The 20,323-nt window shown below is 50.8% G+C and overlaps 15 non-coding genes across 15 annotated transcripts; all 15 read right to left on the bottom strand.

Annotated features, from left to right (window-relative positions):
- Window positions 1-1,058: 1,058 nt before the first annotated feature.
- Window positions 1,059-1,140, bottom strand: trnal-uag (transfer RNA leucine (anticodon UAG)). The gene has a single exon. It is a non-coding gene; the product is annotated as a tRNA-Leu (tRNA).
- A 1,017-nt stretch (window positions 1,141-2,157) lies between these two features.
- On the bottom strand, window positions 2,158-2,239 carry trnal-aag (transfer RNA leucine (anticodon AAG)). The gene has a single exon. It is a non-coding gene; the product is annotated as a tRNA-Leu (tRNA).
- A 1,234-nt stretch (window positions 2,240-3,473) lies between these two features.
- On the bottom strand, window positions 3,474-3,555 carry trnal-aag (transfer RNA leucine (anticodon AAG)). The gene has a single exon. It is a non-coding gene; the product is annotated as a tRNA-Leu (tRNA).
- Window positions 3,556-4,789: 1,234 nt separating this feature from the next.
- trnal-aag (transfer RNA leucine (anticodon AAG)) lies at window positions 4,790-4,871 on the bottom strand. The gene has a single exon. It is a non-coding gene; the product is annotated as a tRNA-Leu (tRNA).
- A 1,113-nt stretch (window positions 4,872-5,984) lies between these two features.
- On the bottom strand, window positions 5,985-6,066 carry trnal-uag (transfer RNA leucine (anticodon UAG)). The gene has a single exon. It is a non-coding gene; the product is annotated as a tRNA-Leu (tRNA).
- A 2,695-nt stretch (window positions 6,067-8,761) lies between these two features.
- trnal-uag (transfer RNA leucine (anticodon UAG)) lies at window positions 8,762-8,843 on the bottom strand. Its single transcript has one exon. It is a non-coding gene; the product is annotated as a tRNA-Leu (tRNA).
- Window positions 8,844-9,861: 1,018 nt separating this feature from the next.
- trnal-aag (transfer RNA leucine (anticodon AAG)) lies at window positions 9,862-9,943 on the bottom strand. The gene has a single exon. It is a non-coding gene; the product is annotated as a tRNA-Leu (tRNA).
- A 1,102-nt stretch (window positions 9,944-11,045) lies between these two features.
- On the bottom strand, window positions 11,046-11,127 carry trnal-uag (transfer RNA leucine (anticodon UAG)). Its single transcript has one exon. It is a non-coding gene; the product is annotated as a tRNA-Leu (tRNA).
- Window positions 11,128-12,144: 1,017 nt separating this feature from the next.
- Window positions 12,145-12,226, bottom strand: trnal-aag (transfer RNA leucine (anticodon AAG)). Its single transcript has one exon. It is a non-coding gene; the product is annotated as a tRNA-Leu (tRNA).
- Window positions 12,227-13,460: 1,234 nt separating this feature from the next.
- Window positions 13,461-13,542, bottom strand: trnal-aag (transfer RNA leucine (anticodon AAG)). The gene has a single exon. It is a non-coding gene; the product is annotated as a tRNA-Leu (tRNA).
- Window positions 13,543-14,655: 1,113 nt separating this feature from the next.
- trnal-uag (transfer RNA leucine (anticodon UAG)) lies at window positions 14,656-14,737 on the bottom strand. The gene has a single exon. It is a non-coding gene; the product is annotated as a tRNA-Leu (tRNA).
- A 1,017-nt stretch (window positions 14,738-15,754) lies between these two features.
- trnal-aag (transfer RNA leucine (anticodon AAG)) lies at window positions 15,755-15,836 on the bottom strand. The gene has a single exon. It is a non-coding gene; the product is annotated as a tRNA-Leu (tRNA).
- A 1,113-nt stretch (window positions 15,837-16,949) lies between these two features.
- trnal-uag (transfer RNA leucine (anticodon UAG)) lies at window positions 16,950-17,031 on the bottom strand. Its single transcript has one exon. It is a non-coding gene; the product is annotated as a tRNA-Leu (tRNA).
- Window positions 17,032-18,048: 1,017 nt separating this feature from the next.
- trnal-aag (transfer RNA leucine (anticodon AAG)) lies at window positions 18,049-18,130 on the bottom strand. The gene has a single exon. It is a non-coding gene; the product is annotated as a tRNA-Leu (tRNA).
- Window positions 18,131-19,243: 1,113 nt separating this feature from the next.
- On the bottom strand, window positions 19,244-19,325 carry trnal-uag (transfer RNA leucine (anticodon UAG)). The gene has a single exon. It is a non-coding gene; the product is annotated as a tRNA-Leu (tRNA).
- Window positions 19,326-20,323: the final 998 nt, after the last annotated feature.

The raw sequence follows: 20,323 nt of genomic DNA, 5'->3' as shown, positions 1-20,323 counted from the left end.
AAGGCATCCTTTATACAGGGGTATGCAGTCCTACTCCTGGTGGCCCCCTTCCTGTGGAGTGGAGGTCAGCATCAAGCAGGCTCCTGATTGGTTAACGCGGCGCGAATTGACGCAGAAGTTCAGATTTTTCACCTCGGGCAGCAGACGCGAATGCTTGTCAGACGCGTGATTCACAAAAAAGCACAATTCGCGCTTAACGCACCTAACGCGCCAGACGCTCAATTCGCGCCATTCGCGAGAACTAGACGCGCGGATGAGGCGAATTCGCGTCTACCGCGCCGCGCTAAACGCCTCATTCGCGCCGCAAGAACTCCAGGGGCCTCATTTATAAAGACTTGCGTAGAAACCATCCTTGATTTTATCTAAGAACTTTTCTGATTTGATCGTAAGAGCGATTCAGAGAAACGAACGTACCACGAAATCCATTCGTACGCCAGTCATTCGGTTATAAATCACAAATGATCGTGGAATTGTGTGCAGCTGAATGTTCCGCCGTCGAAACGCCGCTGCTTAATTAATTAACATTTAAAATGAGCTCATTCCTAAAGCAGAAACTCTGTGACAATGGCAAGTAAAAAGGAGCGCAAGAAATCAAATTATAGTGAGGCTGAACTATCTGCAATACCAGGCATTACCACAAGGAAACGGTCGTACGCCAAGCTGGAATCTGACGTGGAGATAAGTACTTTTCCACGTCAAAGACGGTTTTTATAAATCTGTACTTTGACGTGGATTTGATCGTACGAACACTCTAAGATCAAATCAGTGCGTAAGAAAGTTTTATAAATGAGGCCCCAGGCGCGTGTAAACACGTCTTACCATTGACTTAACATTGAAATCACTCGGACCAGACGCATATTCCCGTTTGGTGTGAGCGTAGCATTAGACCGTGCGGCCATGCTGCCTCGTCGGGTTGCGCTCCAAGGGTCTCTTCGACAGGTGGAACGGCCTCCCTAATACTTACATGGCAGAACTGCTGCAGTCTAATCCTGTTTGCGTGAAATAATCCCGCTGCCAAGCGGGTTAGAGGGCCTCCCTGCTTTGGTTAAAATTGCTGCTGGCAGCGATGGGATTCGAACCCACGCCCCCGAAGAGACTGGAGCCTAAATCAAGCGCCTTAGACCACTCGGCGACGCTACCCTGGGATTCTCACTTTCGTGGGCCATTTTCTGCCCTCTTCCCCCACCCCAAATATAGAGAGAACGTCGGCCGCCGGACCTTCTATGCAAAGCCTCTGGAATGCGGGCAAAGAACATTTTTTTTGCGTACGCACAATAGCCTTCCAAAACTCTGTCTTGGCAGCAGTGGGATTCAAACCCACACCCCCGAAGAGACTGGAGCCTTAATCCAACGCCTTATGCTACGTTCACACCAAACGCGAATACGCGTCTAAATTCTCGCCTGCCTCTTCTATTTATACGCCTGACCACTTTGTGTTCATTCGCCCGTCAAGAGCGAAATGGACGCGCATGAAAACAAAAGTTTGAAGTGAAATTTACGCGCGTCAGGTGCGTCAGAGAGGCGAAAGTTTCAAAAAGTTTCGAACCCCATTGGCAGCCATCTTTTTACAAGACGTCTGTTGTTGATCGGTCATTTATCGAGAGTGTCACTGCTCTGTATTGGCTCTGGAGAGCAGAACAGCGGTGTAGGGATCATCGTCGCTGTATTTGGGTTGCGCTTCGCCACAAGCTGATGCCTTGTAATTCGCCGCCGTAAAGGCATCCTTAATACAGGGTATGCAGTCCTACTCCAGGTGGCCCCCTTCCTGTGGAGTGGAGGTCCATCTCTGATCAAGCACACCTGAATCCGCTAATCAAGGCCTTTGGGGCTTATGTGGAAACGATAGCCAGCTGTGATGCATTTAAAATCAAAATGATCAGGCAGCTGTTATTTCACCCAAAACTTTCCATGAGTAAAACTGGCTGTCTCCATTCTTGTAGACTGCTCATTGTTTTTCATTAATATAATTTATTGCACCTCTCCTATGATTGTAAATTATTGGTGTGCCTCTGTTGGAATGGAGCAGAGGCTGGGATAAGCTTTAAGCACTGACTTTGCTAAATGGCAAAGAATGCGAAAGCGGCTAAGTTTGGATGAGCATGCAGCGTCACTTCTCCAGTCGCTTCGCAGCCTCAGGAACTTTCCAAAAGACTTCCCTGGCAGCGGTGGGATTCGAACCCACGCCCCCGAACAGACTGGAGCCTTAATCCAGCACCTTAGACCGCTCGGCCACGCTACCTTGTCATGGTGTGTTCCACGGGTCTTTACGACAGGTCAAACGGCCTCCCAAATACTGACTCTGCGGAACGGCTGCAGTCTAATCCTGTTTGCGTAAAACAAGCCCGCTCCCAAGCGGGTTAGAGGGCCTCCCTGCCTTGGTTAAAATGCCTGCTGGCAGCAATGGGATTTAGACTGGAGCCTAAATCAAATGCCTTAGACCTCTCGGCCACGCTACCCTGGAATGCTCACTTTCGTGGGCCCTTTTCTGCCCTCTTCCCCCACCCCAAATATAGAGAGAACGTCGGCCGCCGGACCTTCTATGCAAAGCCTCTGGAATGCGGGCAAAGAAGATTTTTTTTGCGTACGCACAATAGCCTTCCAAAACTCTGTCTTGGCAGCAGTGGGATTCAAACCCACACCCCCGAAGAGACTGGAGCCTTAATCCAACTCCTTATGCTACGTTCACACCAAACGCGAATACGCGTCTAAATTCTCGCCTGCCGCTTCTATTTATACGCCTGACCACTTTGTGTTCATTCGCCCGCCAAGAGCGAAATGGACGCGCATGAAAACAAAAGTTTGAAGTGAAATTTACGCGCGTCAGGTGCGTCAGAGAGGCGAAAGTTTCAAAAAGTTTCGAACCCCATTGGCAGCCATCTTTTTACAAGACGTCTGTTGTTGATCGGTCATTTATCGAGAGTGTCACTGCTCTGTATTGGCTCTGGAGAGCAGAACAGCGGTGTAGGGATCATCGTCGCTGTATTTGGGTTGCGCTTCGCCACAAGCTGATGCCTTTTAATTCGCCGCCGTAAAGGCATCCTTAATACAGGGTATGCAGTCCTACTCCAGGTGGCCCCCTTCCTGTGGAGTGGAGGTCCATCTCTGATCAAGCACACCTGAATCCGCTAATCAAGGCCTTTGGGGCTTATGTGGAAACGATAGCCAGCTGTGATGCATTTAAAATCAAAATGATCAGGCAGCTGTTATTTCACCCAAAACTTTCCATGAGTAAAACTGGCTGTCTCCATTCTTGTAGACTACTCATTGTTTTTCATTAATATAATTTATTGCACCTCTCCTATGATTGTAAATTATTGGTGTGCCTCTGTTGGAATGGAGCAGAGGCTGGGACAAGCTTTAAGCACTGACTTTGCTAAATGGCAAAGAATGCGAAAGCGGCTAAGTTTGGATGAGCATGCAGCGTCACTTCTCCAGTCGCTTCGCAGCCTCAGGAACTTTCCAAAAGACTTCCCTGGCAGCGGTGGGATTCGAACCCACGCCCCCGAAGAGACTGGAGCCTTAATCCAGCACCTTAGACCGCTCGGCCACGCTACCTTGTCATGGTGTGTTCCACGGGTCTTTACGACAGGTCAAACGGCCTCCCAAATACTGACTCTGCGGAACGGCTGCAGTCTAATCCTGTTTGCGTAAAACAAGCCCGCTCCCAAGCGGGTTAGAGGGCCTCCCTGCCTTGGTTAAAATGCCTGCTGGCAGCAATGGGATTTAGACTGGAGCCTAAATCAAATGCCTTAGACCTCTCGGCCACGCTACCCTGGAATGCTCACTTTCGTGGGCCCTTTTCTGCCCTCTTCCCCCACCCCAAATATAGAGAGAACGTCGGCCGCCGGACCTTCTATGCAAAGCCTCTGGAATGCGGGCAAAGAAGATTTTTTTTGCGTACGCACAATAGCCTTCCAAAACTCTGTCTTGGCAGCAGTGGGATTCAAACCCACACCCCCGAAGAGACTGGAGCCTTAATCCAACTCCTTATGCTACGTTCACACCAAACGCGAATACGCGTCTAAATTCTCGCCTGCCGCTTCTATTTATACGCCTGACCACTTTGTGTTCATTCGCCCGCCAAGAGCGAAATGGACGCGCATGAAAACAAAAGTTTGAAGTGAAATTTACGCGCGTCAGGTGCGTCAGAGAGGCGAAAGTTTCAAAAAGTTTCGAACCCCATTGGCAGCCATCTTTTTACAAGACGTCTGTTGTTGATCGGTCATTTATCGAGAGTGTCACTGCTCTGTATTGGCTCTGGAGAGCAGAACAGCGGTGTAGGGATCATCGTCGCTGTATTTGGGTTGCGCTTCGCCACAAGCTGATGCCTTTTAATTCGCCGCCGTAAAGGCATCCTTAATACAGGGTATGCAGTCCTACTCCAGGTGGCCCCCTTCCTGTGGAGTGGAGGTCCATCTCTGATCAAGCACACCTGAATCCGCTAATCAAGGCCTTTGGGGCTTATGTGGAAACGATAGCCAGCTGTGATGCATTTAAAATCAAAATGATCAGGCAGCTGTTATTTCACCCAAAACTTTCCATGAGTAAAACTGGCTGTCTCCATTCTTGTAGACTACTCATTGTTTTTCATTAATATAATTTATTGCACCTCTCCTATGATTGTAAATTATTGGTGTGCCTCTGTTGGAATGGAGCAGAGGCTGGGACAAGCTTTAAGCACTGACTTTGCTAAATGGCAAAGAATGCGAAAGCGGCTAAGTTTGGATGAGCATGCAGCGTCACTTCTCCAGTCGCTTCGCAGCCTCAGGAACTTTCCAAAAGACTTCCCTGGCAGCGGTGGGATTCGAACCCACGCCCCCGAAGAGACTGGAGCCTTAATCCAGCGCCTTAGACCGCTCGGCCACGCTACCTTGTCATGGTGTGTTCCACGGGTCTTTACGACAGGTCAAACGGCCTCCCAAATACTGACTCTGCGGAACGGCTGCAGTCTAATCCTGTTTGCGTAAAACAAGCCCGCTCCCAAGCGGGTTAGAGGGCCTCCCTGCCTTGGTTAAAATGCCTGCTGGCAGCAATGGGATTTAGACTGGAGCCTAAATCAAATGCCTTAGACCTCTCGGCCACGCTACCCTGGAATGCTCACTTTCGTGGGCCCTTTTCTGCCCTCTTCCCCCACCCCAAAGATAGAGAAAACGTCGGCCGCCGGACCTTCTTTGCAAAGCCTCTGGAGTGCGGGCAAAGAATGTTTTTTTGTGTGTAGGCACAATAGCCTTCCAAAACTCTGTCTTGGCAGTAGTGGGATTCAAACCCACACCCCCGAAGAGACTGGAGCCTTAATCCAGCGGCTTAGACCACTCGGCCACGCTACCCTGCCACAGCCGCCTTCGTGGGCCCTTTTTTTTTCTTGTCGCGCTTCGCCGCAAGCTGATGCCTTGTAATTCGAAGCCGTAAAGGCATCCTTTATACAGGGGTATGCAGTCCTACTCCTGGTGGCCCCCTTCCTGTGGAGTGGAGGTCAGCATCAAGCAGGCTCCTGATTGGTTAACGCGGCGCGAATTGACGCAGAAGTTCCGATTTTTCACCTCGGGCAGCAGACGCGAATTCTTGTCAGACGCGTGATTCACAAAAAAGCACAATTCGTGCTTAACGCACCTAACGCGCCAGATGCTCAATTCGCGCCATTCGCGAGAACTAGACGCGCGGATGGGGCGAATTCGCGTCTACCGCGCCGCGCTAAACGCCTCATTCGCGCCGCAAGAACTCCAGGCGCGTGTAAACACGTCTTACCATTGACTTAACATTGAAATCACTCTGACCAGACGCATATTCCCGTTTGGTGTGAGCGTAGCATTAGACCGTGCGGCCATGCTACCTCGTCGGGTTGCGCTCCAAGGGTCTCTTCGACAGGTGGTACGGCCTCCCTAATACTTACTCTGCAGAACTGCTGCAGTCTAATCCTGTTTGCGTGAAATAATCCCGCTGCCAAACGGGTTAGAGGGCCTCCCTGCCTTGGTTAAAATGGCTGCTGGCAGCGATGGGATTCGAACCCATGCCCCCGAAGAGACTGGAGCCTAAATCAAGCGCCTTAGACCACTCGGCCACGCTACCCTGGGATTCTCACTTTCGTGGGCCATTTTCTGCCCTCTTCCCCCACCCCAAATATAGAGAGAACGTCGGCCGCCGGACCTTCTATGCAAAGCCTCTGGAATGCGGGCAAAGAACATTTTTTTTGCGTACGCACAATAGCCTTCCAAAACTCTGTCTTGGCAGCAGTGGGATTCAAACCCACACCCCCGAAGAGACTGGAGCCTTAATCCAACGCCTTATGCTACGTTCACACCAAACGCGAATACGCGTCTAAATTCTCGCCTGCTGCTTCTATTTACACGCCTGACCACTTTGTGTTCATTCGCCCGTCAAGAGCGAAATGGACGCGCATGAAAACAAAAGTTTGAAGTGAAATTTACGCGCGTCAGGTGCGTCAGAGAGGCGAAAGTTTCAAAAAGTTTCGAACCCCATTGGCAGCCATCTTTTTACAAGACGTCTGTTGTTGATCGGTCATTTATCGAGAGTGTCACTGCTCTGTATTGGCTCTGGAGAGCAGAACAGCGGTGTAGGGATCATCGTCGCTGTATTTGGGTTGCGCTTCGCCACAAGCTGATGCCTTGTAATTCGCCGCCGTAAAGGCATCCTTAATACAGGGTATGCAGTCCTACTCCTGGTGGCCCCCTTCCTGTGGAGTGGAGGTCCATCTCTGATCAAGAACACCTGAATCCGCTAATCACGGCCTTTGGGGCCTATGTGGAAACGATAGCCAGCTGTGATGCATTTAAAATCAAAATGATCAGGCAGCTGTTATTTCACCCAAAACTTCCCATGAGTAAAAGTGGCTGTCTCCATTCTTGTAGACTACTCATTGTTTTTCATTAATATAATTTATTGCACCTCTCCTATGATTGTAAATTATTGGTGTGCCTCTGTTGGAATGGAGCAGAGGCTGGGACAAGCTTTAAGCACTGACTTTGCTAAATGGCAAAGAATGCGAAAGCGGCTAAGTTTGGATGAGCGTGCAGCGTCACTTCTCCAGTCGCTTCGCAGCCTCAGGAGCTTTCCAAAAGACTTCCCTGGCAGCGGTGGGATTCAAACCCACGCCCCCGAAGAGACTGGAGCCTTATTCAAGCGCCTTAGACCGCTCGGCCACGCTACCTTGTCATGGTGTGTTCCACGGGTCTTTACGACAGGTCAAACGGCCTCCCAAATACTGACTCTGCGGAACGGCTGCAGTCTAATCCTGTTTGCGTAAAACAAGCCCGCTCCCAAGCGGGTTAGAGGGCCTCCCTGCCTTGGTTAAAATGCCTGCTGGCAGCAATGGGATTTAGACTGGAGCCTTAAATCAAATGCCTTAGACCTCTCGGCCACGCTACCCTGGAATGCTCACTTTCGTGGGCCCTTTTCTGCCCTCTTCCCCCACCCCAAAGATAGAGAAAACGTCGGCCGCCGGACCTTCTTTGCAAAGCCTCTGGAGTGCGGGCAAAGAATGTTTTTTTTGTGTATAGGCACAATAGCCTTCCAAAACTCTGTCTTGGCAGTAGTGGGATTCAAACCCACGCCCCCGAAGAGACTGGAGCCTTAATCCAGCGGCTTAGACCACTCGGCCCCGCTACCCTTCCACAGCCGCCTTCGTGGGCCCTTTTTTTTCTTGTCGCGCTTCGCCGCAAGCTGATGCCTTGTAATTCGAAGCCGTAAAGGCATCCTTTATACAGGGGTATGCAGTCCTACTCCTGGTGGCCCCCTTCCTGTGGAGTGGAGGTCAGCATCAAGCAGGCTCCTGATTGGTTAACGCGGCGCGAATTGACGCAGAAGTTCAGATTTTTCACCTCGGGCAGCAGACGCGAATGCTTGTCAGACGCGTGATTCACAAAAAAGCACAATTCGCGCTTAACGCACCTAACGCGCCAGACGCTCAATTCGCGCCATTCGCGAGAACTAGACGCGCGGATGAGGCGAATTCGCGTCTACCGCGCCGCGCTAAACGCCTCATTCGCGCCGCAAGAACTCCAGGGGCCTCATTTATAAAGACTTGCGTAGAAACCATCCTTGATTTTATCTAAGAACTTTTCTGATTTGATCGTAAGAGCGATTCAGAGAAACGAACGTACCACGAAATCCATTCGTACGCCAGTCATTCGGTTATAAATCACAAATGATCGTGGAATTGTGTGCAGCTGAATGTTCCGCCGTCGAAACGCCGCTGCTTAATTAATTAACATTTAAAATGAGCTCATTCCTAAAGCAGAAACTCTGTGACAATGGCAAGTAAAAAGGAGCGCAAGAAATCAAATTATAGTGAGGCTGAACTATCTGCAATACCAGGCATTACCACAAGGAAACGGTCGTACGCCAAGCTGGAATCTGACGTGGAGATAAGTACTTTTCCACGTCAAAGACGGTTTTTATAAATCTGTACTTTGACGTGGATTTGATCGTACGAACACTCTAAGATCAAATCAGTGCGTAAGAAAGTTTTATAAATGAGGCCCCAGGCGCGTGTAAACACGTCTTACCATTGACTTAACATTGAAATCACTCGGACCAGACGCATATTCCCGTTTGGTGTGAGCGTAGCATTAGACCGTGCGGCCATGCTGCCTCGTCGGGTTGCGCTCCAAGGGTCTCTTCGACAGGTGGAACGGCCTCCCTAATACTTACATGGCAGAACTGCTGCAGTCTAATCCTGTTTGCGTGAAATAATCCCGCTGCCAAGCGGGTTAGAGGGCCTCCCTGCTTTGGTTAAAATTGCTGCTGGCAGCGATGGGATTCGAACCCACGCCCCCGAAGAGACTGGAGCCTAAATCCAGCGCCTTAGACCACTCGGCCACGCTACCCTGGGATTTGCACTTTCGTGGGCCATTTTCTGCCCTCTTCCCCCACCCCAAATATAGAGAGAACGTCGGCCGCCGGACCTTCTATGCAAAGCCTCTGGAATGCGGGCAAAGAACATTTTTTTTTGCGTACGCTCAATAGCCTTCCAAAACTCTGTCTTGGCAGCAGTGGGATTCAAACCCACACCCCCGAAGAGACTGGAGCCTTAATCCAACGCCTTATGCAACGTTCACACCAAACGCGAATACGCGTCTAAATTCTCGCCTGCCGCTTCTATTTATACGCCTGACCACTTTGTGTTCATTCGCCCGTCAAGAGCGAAATGGACGCGCATGAAAACAAAAGTTTGAAGTGAAATTTACGCGCGTCAGGTGCGTCAGAGAGGCGAAAGTTTCAAAAAGTTTCGAACCCCATTGGCAGCCATCTTTTTACAAGACGTCTGTTGTTGATCGGTCATTTATCGAGAGTGTCACTGCTCTGTATTGGCTCTGGAGAGCAGAACAGCGGTGTAGGGATCATCGTCGCTGTATTTGGGTTGCGCTTCGCCACAAGCTCATGCATTGTAATTCGCCGCCGTAAAGGCATCCTTAATACAGGGTATGCAGTCCTACTCCTGGTGGCCCCCTTCCTGTGGAGTGGAGGTCCATCTCTGATCAAGCACACCTGAATCCGCTAATCAAGGCCTTTGGGGCTTATGTGGAAACGATAGCCAGCTGTGATGCATTTAAAATCAAAATGATCAGGTAACTGTTATTTCACCCAAAACTTTTCATGAGTAAAACTGGCTGTCTCCATTCTTGTAGACTACTCATTGTTTTTCATTAATATAATTTATTGCACCTCTCCTATGATTGTAAATTATTGGTGTGCCTCTGTTGGAATGGAGCAGAGGCTGGGACAAGCTTTAAGCACTGACTTTGCTAAATTGCAAAGAATGCGAAAGCGGCTAAGTTTGGATGAACATGCAGCGTCACTTCTCCAGTCGCTTCGCAGCCTTAGGAACTTTCCAAAAGACTTCCCTGGCAGCGGTGGGATTCGAACCCACGCCCCCGAAGAGACTGGAGCCTTAATCCAGCGCCTTAGACCGCTCGGCCACGCTACCTTGTCATGGTGTGTTCCACGGGTCTTTACGACAGGTCAAACGTCCTCTCAAATAATGACTCTGCAGTCTAATCCTGTTTGCGTAAAACAAGCCCGCTCCCAAGCGGGTTAAAGGGCCTCCCTGCCTTGGTTAAAATGCCTGCTGGCAGCAATGGGATTTAGACTGGAGCCTTAAATCAAATGCCTTAGACCTCTCGGCCACGCTACCCTGGAATGCTCACTTTCGTGGGCCCTTTTCTGCCCTCTTCCCCCACCCCAAAGATAGAGAAAACGTCGGCCGCCGGACCTTCTTTGCAAAGCCTCTGGAGTGCGGGCAAAGAATGTTTTTTTGTGTATAGGCACAATAGCCTTCCAAAACTCTGTCTTGGCAGTAGTGGGATTCAAACCCACGCCCCCGAAGAGACTGGAGCCTTAATCCAGCGGCTTAGACCACTCGGCCCCGCTACCCTGCCACAGCCGCCTTCGTGGGCACTTTTTTTTCTTGTCGCGCTTCGCCGCAAGCTGATGCCTTGTAATTCGAAGCCGTAAAGGCATCCTTTATACAGGGGTATGCAGTCCTACTCCTGGTGGCCCCCTTCCTGTGGAGTGGAGGTCAGCATCAAGCAGGCTCCTGATTGGTTAGCGCGGCGCGAATTGACGCAGAAGTTCAGATTTTTCACCTCGGGCAGCAGACGCGAATGCTTGTCAGACGCGTGATTCACAAAAAAGCACAATTCGAGCTTAACGCACCTAACGCGCCAGACGCTCAATTCGCGCCATTCGCGAGAACTAGACGCGCGGATGAGGCGAATTCGCGTCTACCGCGCCGCGCTAAACGCCTCATTCGCGCCGCAAGAACTCCAGGCGCGTGTAAACACGTCTTACCATTGACTAAACATTGAAATCACTCGGACCAGACGCATATTCCCGTTTGGTGTGAGCGTAGCATTAGACCGTGCGGCCATGCTGCCTCGTCGGGTTGCGCTCCAAGGGTCTCTTCGACAGGTGGAACGGCCTCCCTAATACTTACATGGCAGAACTGCTGCAGTCTAATCCTGTTTGCGTGAAATAATCCCGCTGCCAAGCGGGTTAGAGGGCCTCCCTGCTTTGGTTAAAATTGCTGCTGGCAGCGATGGGATTCGAACCCACGCCCCCGAAGAGACTGGAGCCTAAATCAAGCGCCTTAGACCACTCGGCCACGCTACCCTGGGATTCTCACTTTCGTGGGCCATTTTCTGCCCTCTTCCCCCACCCCAAATATAGAGAGAACGTCGGCCGCCGGACCTTCTATGCAAAGCCTCTGGAATGCGGGCAAAGAACATTTTTTTTGCGTACGCACAATAGCCTTCCAAAACTCTGTCTTGGCAGCAGTGGGATTCAAACCCACACCCCCGAAGAGACTGGAGCCTTAATCCAACGCCTTATGCTACGTTCACACCAAACGCGAATACGCGTCTAAATTCTCGCCTGCCACTTCTATTTATACGCCTGACCACTTTGTGTTCATTCGCCCGTCAAGAGCGAAATGGACGCGCATGAAAACAAAAGTTTGAAGTGAAATTTACGCGCGTCAGGTGCGTCAGAGAGGCGAAAGTTTCAAAAAGTTTCGAACCCCATTGGCAGCCATCTTTTTACAAGACGTCTGTTGTTGATCGGTCATTTATCGAGAGTGTCACTGCTCTGTATTGGCTCTGGAGAGCAGAACAGCGGTGTAGGGATCATCGTCGCTGTATTTGGGTTGCGCTTCGCCACAAGCTGATGCCTTGTAATTCGCCGCCGTAAAGGCATCCTTAATACAGGGTATGCAGTCCTACTCCAGGTGGCCCCCTTCCTGTGGAGTGGAGGTCCATCTCTGATCAAGCACACCTGAATCCGCTAATCAAGGCCTTTGGGGCTTATGTGGAAACGATAGCCAGCTGTGATGCATTTAAAATCAAAATGATCAGGCAGCTGTTATTTCACCCAAAACTTTCCATGAGTAAAACTGGCTGTCTCCATTCTTGTAGACTGCTCATTGTTTTTCATTAATATAATTTATTGCACCTCTCCTATGATTGTAAATTATTGGTGTGCCTCTGTTGGAATGGAGCAGAGGCTGGGATAAGCTTTAAGCACTGACTTTGCTAAATGGCAAAGAATGCGAAAGCGGCTAAGTTTGGATGAGCATGCAGCGTCACTTCTCCAGTCGCTTCGCAGCCTCAGGAACTTTCCAAAAGACTTCCCTGGCAGCGGTGGGATTCGAACCCACGCCCCCGAAGAGACTGGAGCCTTAATCCAGCACCTTAGACCGCTCGGCCACGCTACCTTGTCATGGTGTGTTCCACGGGTCTTTACGACAGGTCAAACGGCCTCCCAAATACTGACTCTGCGGAACGGCTGCAGTCTAATCCTGTTTGCGTAAAACAAGCCCGCTCCCAAGCGGGTTAGAGGGCCTCCCTGCCTTGGTTAAAATGCCTGCTGGCAGCAATGGGATTTAGACTGGAGCCTAAATCAAATGCCTTAGACCTCTCGGCCACGCTACCCTGGAATGCTCACTTTTGTGGGCCCTTTTCTGCCCTCTTCCCCCACCCCAAATATAGAGAGAACGTCGGCCGCCGGACCTTCTATGCAAAGCCTCTGGAATGCGGGCAAAGAACATTTTTTTTGCGTACGCACAATAGCCTTCCAAAACTCTGTCTTGGCAGCAGTGGGATTCAAACCCACACCCCCGAAGAGACTGGAGCCTTAATCCAACTCCTTATGCTACGTTCACACCAAACGCGAATACGCGTCTAAATTCTCGCCTGCCGCTTCTATTTATACGCCTGACCACTTTGTGTTCATTCGCCCGCCAAGAGCGAAATGGACGCGCATGAAAACAAAAGTTTGAAGTGAAATTTACGCGCGTCAGGTGCGTCAGAGAGGCGAAAGTTTCAAAAAGTTTCGAACCCCATTGGCAGCCATCTTTTTACAAGACGTCTGTTGTTGATCGGTCATTTATCGAGAGTGTCACTGCTCTGTATTGGCTCTGGAGAGCAGAACAGCGGTGTAGGGATCATCGTCGCTGTATTTGGGTTGCGCTTCGCCACAAGCTGATGCCTTTTAATTCGCCGCCGTAAAGGCATCCTTAATACAGGGTATGCAGTCCTACTCCAGGTGGCCCCCTTCCTGTGGAGTGGAGGTCCATCTCTGATCAAGCACACCTGAATCCGCTAATCAAGACCTTTGGGGCTTATGTGGAAACGATAGCCAGCTGTGATGCATTTAAAATCAAAATGATCAGGCAGCTGTTATTTCACCCAAAACTTTCCATGAGTAAAACTGGCTGTCTCCATTCTTGTAGACTACTCATTGTTTTTCATTAATATAATTTATTGCACCTCTCCTATGATTGTAAATTATTGGTGTGCCTCTGTTGGAATGGAGCAGAGGCTGGGACAAGCTTTAAGCACTGACTTTGCTAAATGGCAAAGAATGCGAAAGCGGCTAAGTTTGGATGAGCATGCAGCGTCACTTCTCCAGTCGCTTCGCAGCCTCAGGAACTTTCCAAAAGACTTCCCTGGCAGCGGTGGGATTCAAACCCACGCCCCCGAAGAGACTGGAGCCTTAATCCAGCACCTTAGACCGCTCGGCCACGCTACCTTGTCATGGTGTGTTCCACGGGTCTTTACGACAGGTCAAACGGCCTCCCAAATACTGACTCTGCGGAACGGCTGCAGTCTAATCCTGTTTGCGTAAAACAAGCCCGCTCCCAAGCGGGTTAGAGGGCCTCCCTGCCTTGGTTAAAATTCCTGCTGGCAGCAATGGGATTTAGACTGGAGCCTAAATCAAATGCCTTAGACCTCTCGGCCACGCTACCCTGGAATGCTCACTTTCGTGGGCCCTTTTCTGCCCTCTTCCCCCACCCCAAAGATAGAGAAAACGTCGGCCGCCGGACCTTCTTTGCAAAGCCTCTGGAGTGCGGGCAAAGAATGTTTTTTTGTGTATAGGCACAATAGCCTTCCAAAACTCTGTCTTGGCAGTAGTGGGATTCAAACCCACGCCCCCGAAGAGACTGGAGCCTTAATCCAGCGGCTTAGACCACTCGGCCACGCTACCCTGCCACAGCCGTCTTCGTGGGCCCTTTTTTTTTCTTGTCGCGCTTCGCCGCAAGCTGATGCCTTGTAATTCGAAGCCGTAAAGGCATCCTTTATACAGGGGTATGCAGTCCTACTGCTGGTGGCCCCCTTCCTGTGGAGTGGAGGTCAGCATCAAGCAGGCTCCTGATTGGTTAACGCGGCGCGAATTGACGCAGAAGTTCCGATTTTTCACCTCGGGCAGCAGACGCGAATTCTTGTCAGACGCGTGATTCACAAAAAAGCACAATTCGCGCTTAACGCACCTAACGCGCCAGACGCTCAATTCGCGCCATTCGCGAGAACTAGACGCGCGGATGAGGCGAATTCGCGTCTACCGCGCCGCGCTAAACGCCTCATTCGCGCCGCAAGAACTCCAGGCGCGTGTAAACACGTCTTACCATTGACTTAACATTGAAATCACTCGGACCAGACGCATATTCCCGTTTGGTGTGAGCGTAGCATTAGACCGTGCGGCCATGCTACCTCGTCGGGTTGCGCTCCAAGGGTCTCTTCGACAGGTGGTACGGCCTCCCTAATACTTACTCTGCAGAACTGCTGCAGTCTAATCCTGTTTGCGTGAAATAATCCCGCTGCCAAACGGGTTAGAGGGCCTCCCTGCCTTGGTTAAAATGGCTGCTGGCAGCGATGGGATACGAACCCACGCCCCCGAAGAGACTGGAGCCTAAATCCAGCGCCTTAGACCACTCGGCCACGCTACCCTGGGATTCTCACTTTCGTGGGCCATTTTCTGCCCTCTTCCCCCACCCCAAATATAGAGAGAACGTCGGCCGCCGGACCTTCTATGCAAAGCCTCTGGAATGCGGGCAAAGAACATTTTTTTTGCGTACGCACAATAGCCTTCCAAAACTCTGTCTTGGCAGCAGTGGGATTCAAACCCACACCCCCGAAGAGACTGGAGCCTTAATCCAACTCCTTATGCTACGTTCACACCAAACGCGAATACGCGTCTAAATTCTCGCCTGCCGCTTCTATTTATACGCCTGACCACTTTGTGTTCATTCGCCCGCCAAGAGCGAAATGGACGCGCATGAAAACAAAAGTTTGAAGTGAAATTTACGCGCGTCAGGTGCGTCAGAGAGGCGAAAGTTTCAAAAAGTTTCGAACCCCATTGGCAGCCATCTTTTTACAAGACGTCTGTTGTTGATCGGTCATTTATCGAGAGTGTCACTGCTCTGTATTGGCTCTGGAGAGCAGAACAGCGGTGTAGGGATCATCGTCGCTGTATTTGGGTTGCGCTTCGCCACAAGCTGATGCCTTTTAATTCGCCGCCGTAAAGGCATCCTTAATACAGGGTATGCAGTCCTACTCCAGGTGGCCCCCTTCCTGTGGAGTGGAGGTCCATCTCTGATCAAGCACACCTGAATCCGCTAATCAAGGCCTTTGGGGCTTATGTGGAAACGATAGCCAGCTGTGATGCATTTAAAATCAAAATGATCAGGCAGCTGTTATTTCACCCAAAACTTTCCATGAGTAAAACTGGCTGTCTCCATTCTTGTAGACTACTCATTGTTTTTCATTAATATAATTTATTGCACCTCTCCTATGATTGTAAATTATTGGTGTGCCTCTGTTGGAATGGAGCAGAGGCTGGGACAAGCTTTAAGCACTGACTTTGCTAAATGGCAAAGAATGCGAAAGCGGCTAAGTTTGGATGAGCATGCAGCGTCACTTCTCCAGTCGCTTCGCAGCCTCAGGAACTTTCCAAAAGACTTCCCTGGCAGCGGTGGGATTCGAACCCACGCCCCCGAAGAGACTGGAGCCTTAATCCAGCGCCTTAGACCGCTCGGCCACGCTACCTTGTCATGGTGTGTTCCACGGGTCTTTACGACAGGTCAAACGGCCTCCCAAATACTGACTCTGCGGAACGGCTGCAGTCTAATCCTGTTTGCGTAAAACAAGCCCGCTCCCAAGCGGGTTAGAGGGCCTCCCTGCCTTGGTTAAAATGCCTGCTGGCAGCAATGGGATTTAGACTGGAGCCTAAATCAAATGCCTTAGACCTCTCGGCCACGCTACCCTGGAATGCTCACTTTCGTGGGCCCTTTTCTGCCCTCTTCCCCCACCCCAAAGATAGAGAAAACGTCGGCCGCCGGACCTTCTTTGCAAAGCCTCTGGAGTGCGGGCAAAGAATGTTTTTTTGTGTGTAGGCACAATAGCCTTCCAAAACTCTGTCTTGGCAGTAGTGGGATTCAAACCCACGCCACCGAAGAGACTGGAGCCTTAATCCAGCGGCTTAGACCACTCGGCCACGCTACCCTGCCACAGCCGCCTTCGTGGGCCCTTTTTTTTTCTTGTCGCGCTTCGCCGCAAGCTGATGCCTTGTAATTCGAAGCCGTAAAGGCATCCTTTATACAGGGGTATGCAGTCCTACTCCTGGTGGCCCCCTTCCTGTGGAGTGGAGGTCAGCATCAAGCAGGCTCCTGATTGGTTAACGCGGCGCGAATTGACGCAGAAGTTCCGATTTTTCACCTCGGGCAGCAGACGCGAATTCTTGTCAGACGCGTGATTCACAAAAAAGCACAATTCGTGCTTAACGCACCTAACGCGCCAGATGCTCAATTCGCGCCATTCGCGAGAACTAGACGCGCGGATGGGGCGAATTCGCGTCTACCGCGCCGCGCTAAACGCCTCATTCGCGCCGCAAGAACTCCAGGCGCGTGTAAACACGTCTTACCATTGACTTAACATTGAAATCACTCTGACCAGACGCATATTCCCGTTTGGTGTGAGCGTAGCATTAGACCGTGCGGCCATGCTACCTCGTCGGGTTGCGCTCCAAGGGTCTCTTCGACAGGTGGTACGGCCTCCCTAATACTTACTCTGCAGAACTGCTGCAGTCTAATCCTGTTTGCGTGAAATAATCCCGCTGCCAAACGGGTTAGAGGGCCTCCCTGCCTTGGTTAAAATGGCTGCTGGCAGCGATGGGATTCGAACCCATGCCCCCGAAGAGACTGGAGCCTAAATCAAGCGCCTTAGACCACTCGGCAACGCTACCCTGGGATTCTCACTTTCGTGGGCCATTTTCTGCCCTCTTCCCCCACCCCAAATATAGAGAGAACGTCGGCCGCCGGACCTTCTATGCAAAGCCTCTGGAATGCGGGCAAAGAACATTTTTTTTGCGTACGCACAATAGCCTTCCAAAACTCTGTCTTGGCAGCAGTGGGATTCAAACCCACACCCCCGAAGAGACTGGAGCCTTAATCCAACGCCTTATGCTACGTTCACACCAAACGCGAATACGCGTCTAAATTCTCGCCTGCCGCTTCTATTTATACGCCTGACCACTTTGTGTTCATTCGCCCGTCAAGAGCGAAATGGACGCGCATGAAAACAAAAGTTTGAAGTGAAATTTAAGCGCGTCAGGTGCGTCAGAGAGGCGAAAGTTTCAAAAAGTTTCGAACCCCATTGGCAGCCATCTTTTTACAAGACGTCTGTTGTTGATCGGTCATTTATCGAGAGTGTCACTGCTCTGTATTGGCTCTGGAGAGCAGAACAGCAGTGTAGGGATCATCGTCGCTGTATTTGGGTTGCGCTTCGCCACAAGCTGATGCATTGTAATTCGCCGCCGTAAAGGCATCCTTAATACAGGGTATGCAGTCCTACTCCTGGTGGCCCCCTTCCTGTGGAGTGGAGGTCCATCTCTGATCAAGCACACCTGAATCCGCTAATCAAGGCCTTTGGGGCTTATGTGGAAACGATAGCCAGCTGTGATGCATTTAAAATCAAAATGATCAGGTAACTGTTATTTCACCCAAAACTTTTCATGAGTAAAACTGGCTGTCTCCATTCTTGTAGACTACTCATTGTTTTTCATTAATATAATTTATTGCACCTCTCCTATGATTGTAAATTATTGGTTTGCCTCTGTTGGAATGGAGCAGAGGCTGGGACAAGCTTTAAGCACTGACTTTGCTAAATTGCAAAGAATGCGAAAGCGGCTAAGTTTGGATGAACATGCAGCGTCACTTCTCCAGTCGCTTCGCAGCCTTAGGAACTTTCCAAAAGACTTCCCTGGCAGCGGTGGGATTCGAACCCACGCCCCCGAAGAGGCTGAAGCCTTAATCCAGCGCCTTAGACCGCTCGGCCACGCTACCTTGTCATGGTGTGTTCCACGGGTCTTTACGACAGGTCAAACGGCCTCCCAAATACTGACTCTGCGGAACGGCTGCAGTCTAATCCTGTTTGCGTAAAACAAGCCCGCTCCCAAGCGGGTTAGAGGGCCTCCCTGCCTTGGTTAAAATGCCTGCTGGCAGCAATGGGATTTAGACTGGAGCCTAAATCAAATGCCTTAGACCTCTCGGCCACGCTACCCTGGAATGCTCACTTTCGTGGGCCCTTTTCTGCCCTCTTCCCCCACCCCAAAGATAGAGAAAACGTCGGCCGCCGGACCTTCTTTGCAAAGCCTCTGGAGTGCGGGCAAAGAATGTTTTTTTGTGTATAGGCACAATAGCCTTCCAAAACTCTGTCTTGGCAGTAGTGGGATTCAAACCCACGCCCCCGAAGAGACTGGAGCCTTAATCCAGCGGCTTAGACCACTCGGCCACGCTACCCTGCCACAGCCGCCTTCGTGGGCCCTTTTTTTTTCTTGTCGCGCTTCGCCGCAAGCTGATGCCTTGTAATTCGAAGCCGTAAAGGCATCCTTTATACAGGGGTATGCAGTCCTACTGCTGGTGGCCCCCTTCCTGTGGAGTGGAGGTCAGCATCAAGCAGGCTCCTGATTGGTTAACGCGGCGCGAATTGACGCAGAAGTTCCGATTTTTCACCTCGGGCAGCAGACGCGAATTCTTGTCAGACGCGTGATTCACAAAAAAGCACAATTCGCGCTTAACGCACCTAACGCGCCAGACGCTCAATTCGCGCCATTCGCGAGAACTAGACGCGCGGATGAGGCGAATTCGCGTCTACCGCGCCGCGCTAAACGCCTCATTCGCGCCGCAAGAACTCCAGGCGCGTGTAAACACGTCTTACCATTGACTTAACATTGAAATCACTCGGACCAGACGCATATTCCCGTTTGGTGTGAGCGTAGCATTAGACCGTGCGGCCATGCTACCTCGTCGGGTTGCGCTCCAAGGGTCTCTTCGACAGGTGGTACGGCCTCCCTAATACTTACTCTGCAGAACTGCTGCAGTCTAATCCTGTTTGCGTGAAATAATCCCGCTGCCAAACGGGTTAGAGGGCCTCCCTGCCTTGGTTAAAATGGCTGCTGGCAGCGATGGGATTCGAACCCACGCCCCCGAAGAGACTGGAGCCTAAATCAAGCGCCTTAGACCACTCGGCCACGCTACCCTGGGATTCTCACTTTCGTGGGCCATTTTCTGCCCTCTTCCCCCACCCCAAATATAGAGAGAACGTCGGCCGCCGGACCTTCTATGCAAAGCCTCTGGAATGCGGGCAAAGAACATTTTTTTTGCGTACGCACAATAGCCTTCCAAAACTCTGTCTTGGCAGCAGTGGGATTCAAACCCACACCCCCGAAGAGACTGGAGCCTTAATCCAACGCCTTATGCTACGTTCACACCAAACGCGAATACGCGTCTAAATTCTCGCCTGCCGCTTCTATTTATACGCCTGACCACTTTGTGTTCATTCGCCCGTCAAGAGCGAAATGGACGCGCATGAAAACAAAAGTTTGAAGTGAAATTTACGCGCGTCAGGTGCGTCAGAGAGGCGAAAGTTTCAAAAAGTTTCGAACCCCATTGGCAGCCATCTTTTTACAAGACGTCTGTTGTTGATCGGTCATTTATCGAGAGTGTCACTGCTCTGTATTGGCTCTGGAGAGCAGAACAGCGGTGTAGGGATCATCGTCGCTGTATTTGGGTTGCGCTTCGCCACAAGCTGATGCATTGTAATTCGCCGCCGTAAAGGCATCCTTAATACAGGGTATGCAGTCCTACTCCTGGTGGCCCCCTTCCTGTGGAGTGGAGGTCCATCTCTGATCAAGCACACCTGAATCCGCTAATCAAGGCCTTTGGGGCTTATGTGGAAACGATAGCCAGCTGTGATGCATTTAAAATCAAAATGATCAGGTAACTGTTATTTCACCCAAAACTTTTCATGAGTAAAACTGGCTGTCTCCATTCTTGTAGACTACTCATTGTTTTTCATTAATATAATTTATTGCACCTCTCCTATGATTGTAAATTATTGGTGTGCCTCTGTTGGAATGGAGCAGAGGCTGGGACAAGCTTTAAGCACTGACTTTGCTAAATGGCAAAGAATGCGAAAGCGGCTAAGTTTGGATGAGCATGCAGCGTCACTTCTCCAGTCGCTTCGCAGCCTCAGGA

Source organism: Garra rufa, chromosome 1 (assembly GCF_049309525.1).
Source record: "Garra rufa chromosome 1, GarRuf1.0, whole genome shotgun sequence".
NCBI lineage: Eukaryota > Metazoa > Chordata > Actinopteri > Cypriniformes > Cyprinidae > Garra > Garra rufa.
Note: the sequence above shows the minus strand (reverse complement) of the source record. Positions and strands in the feature narration are given on the sequence as shown.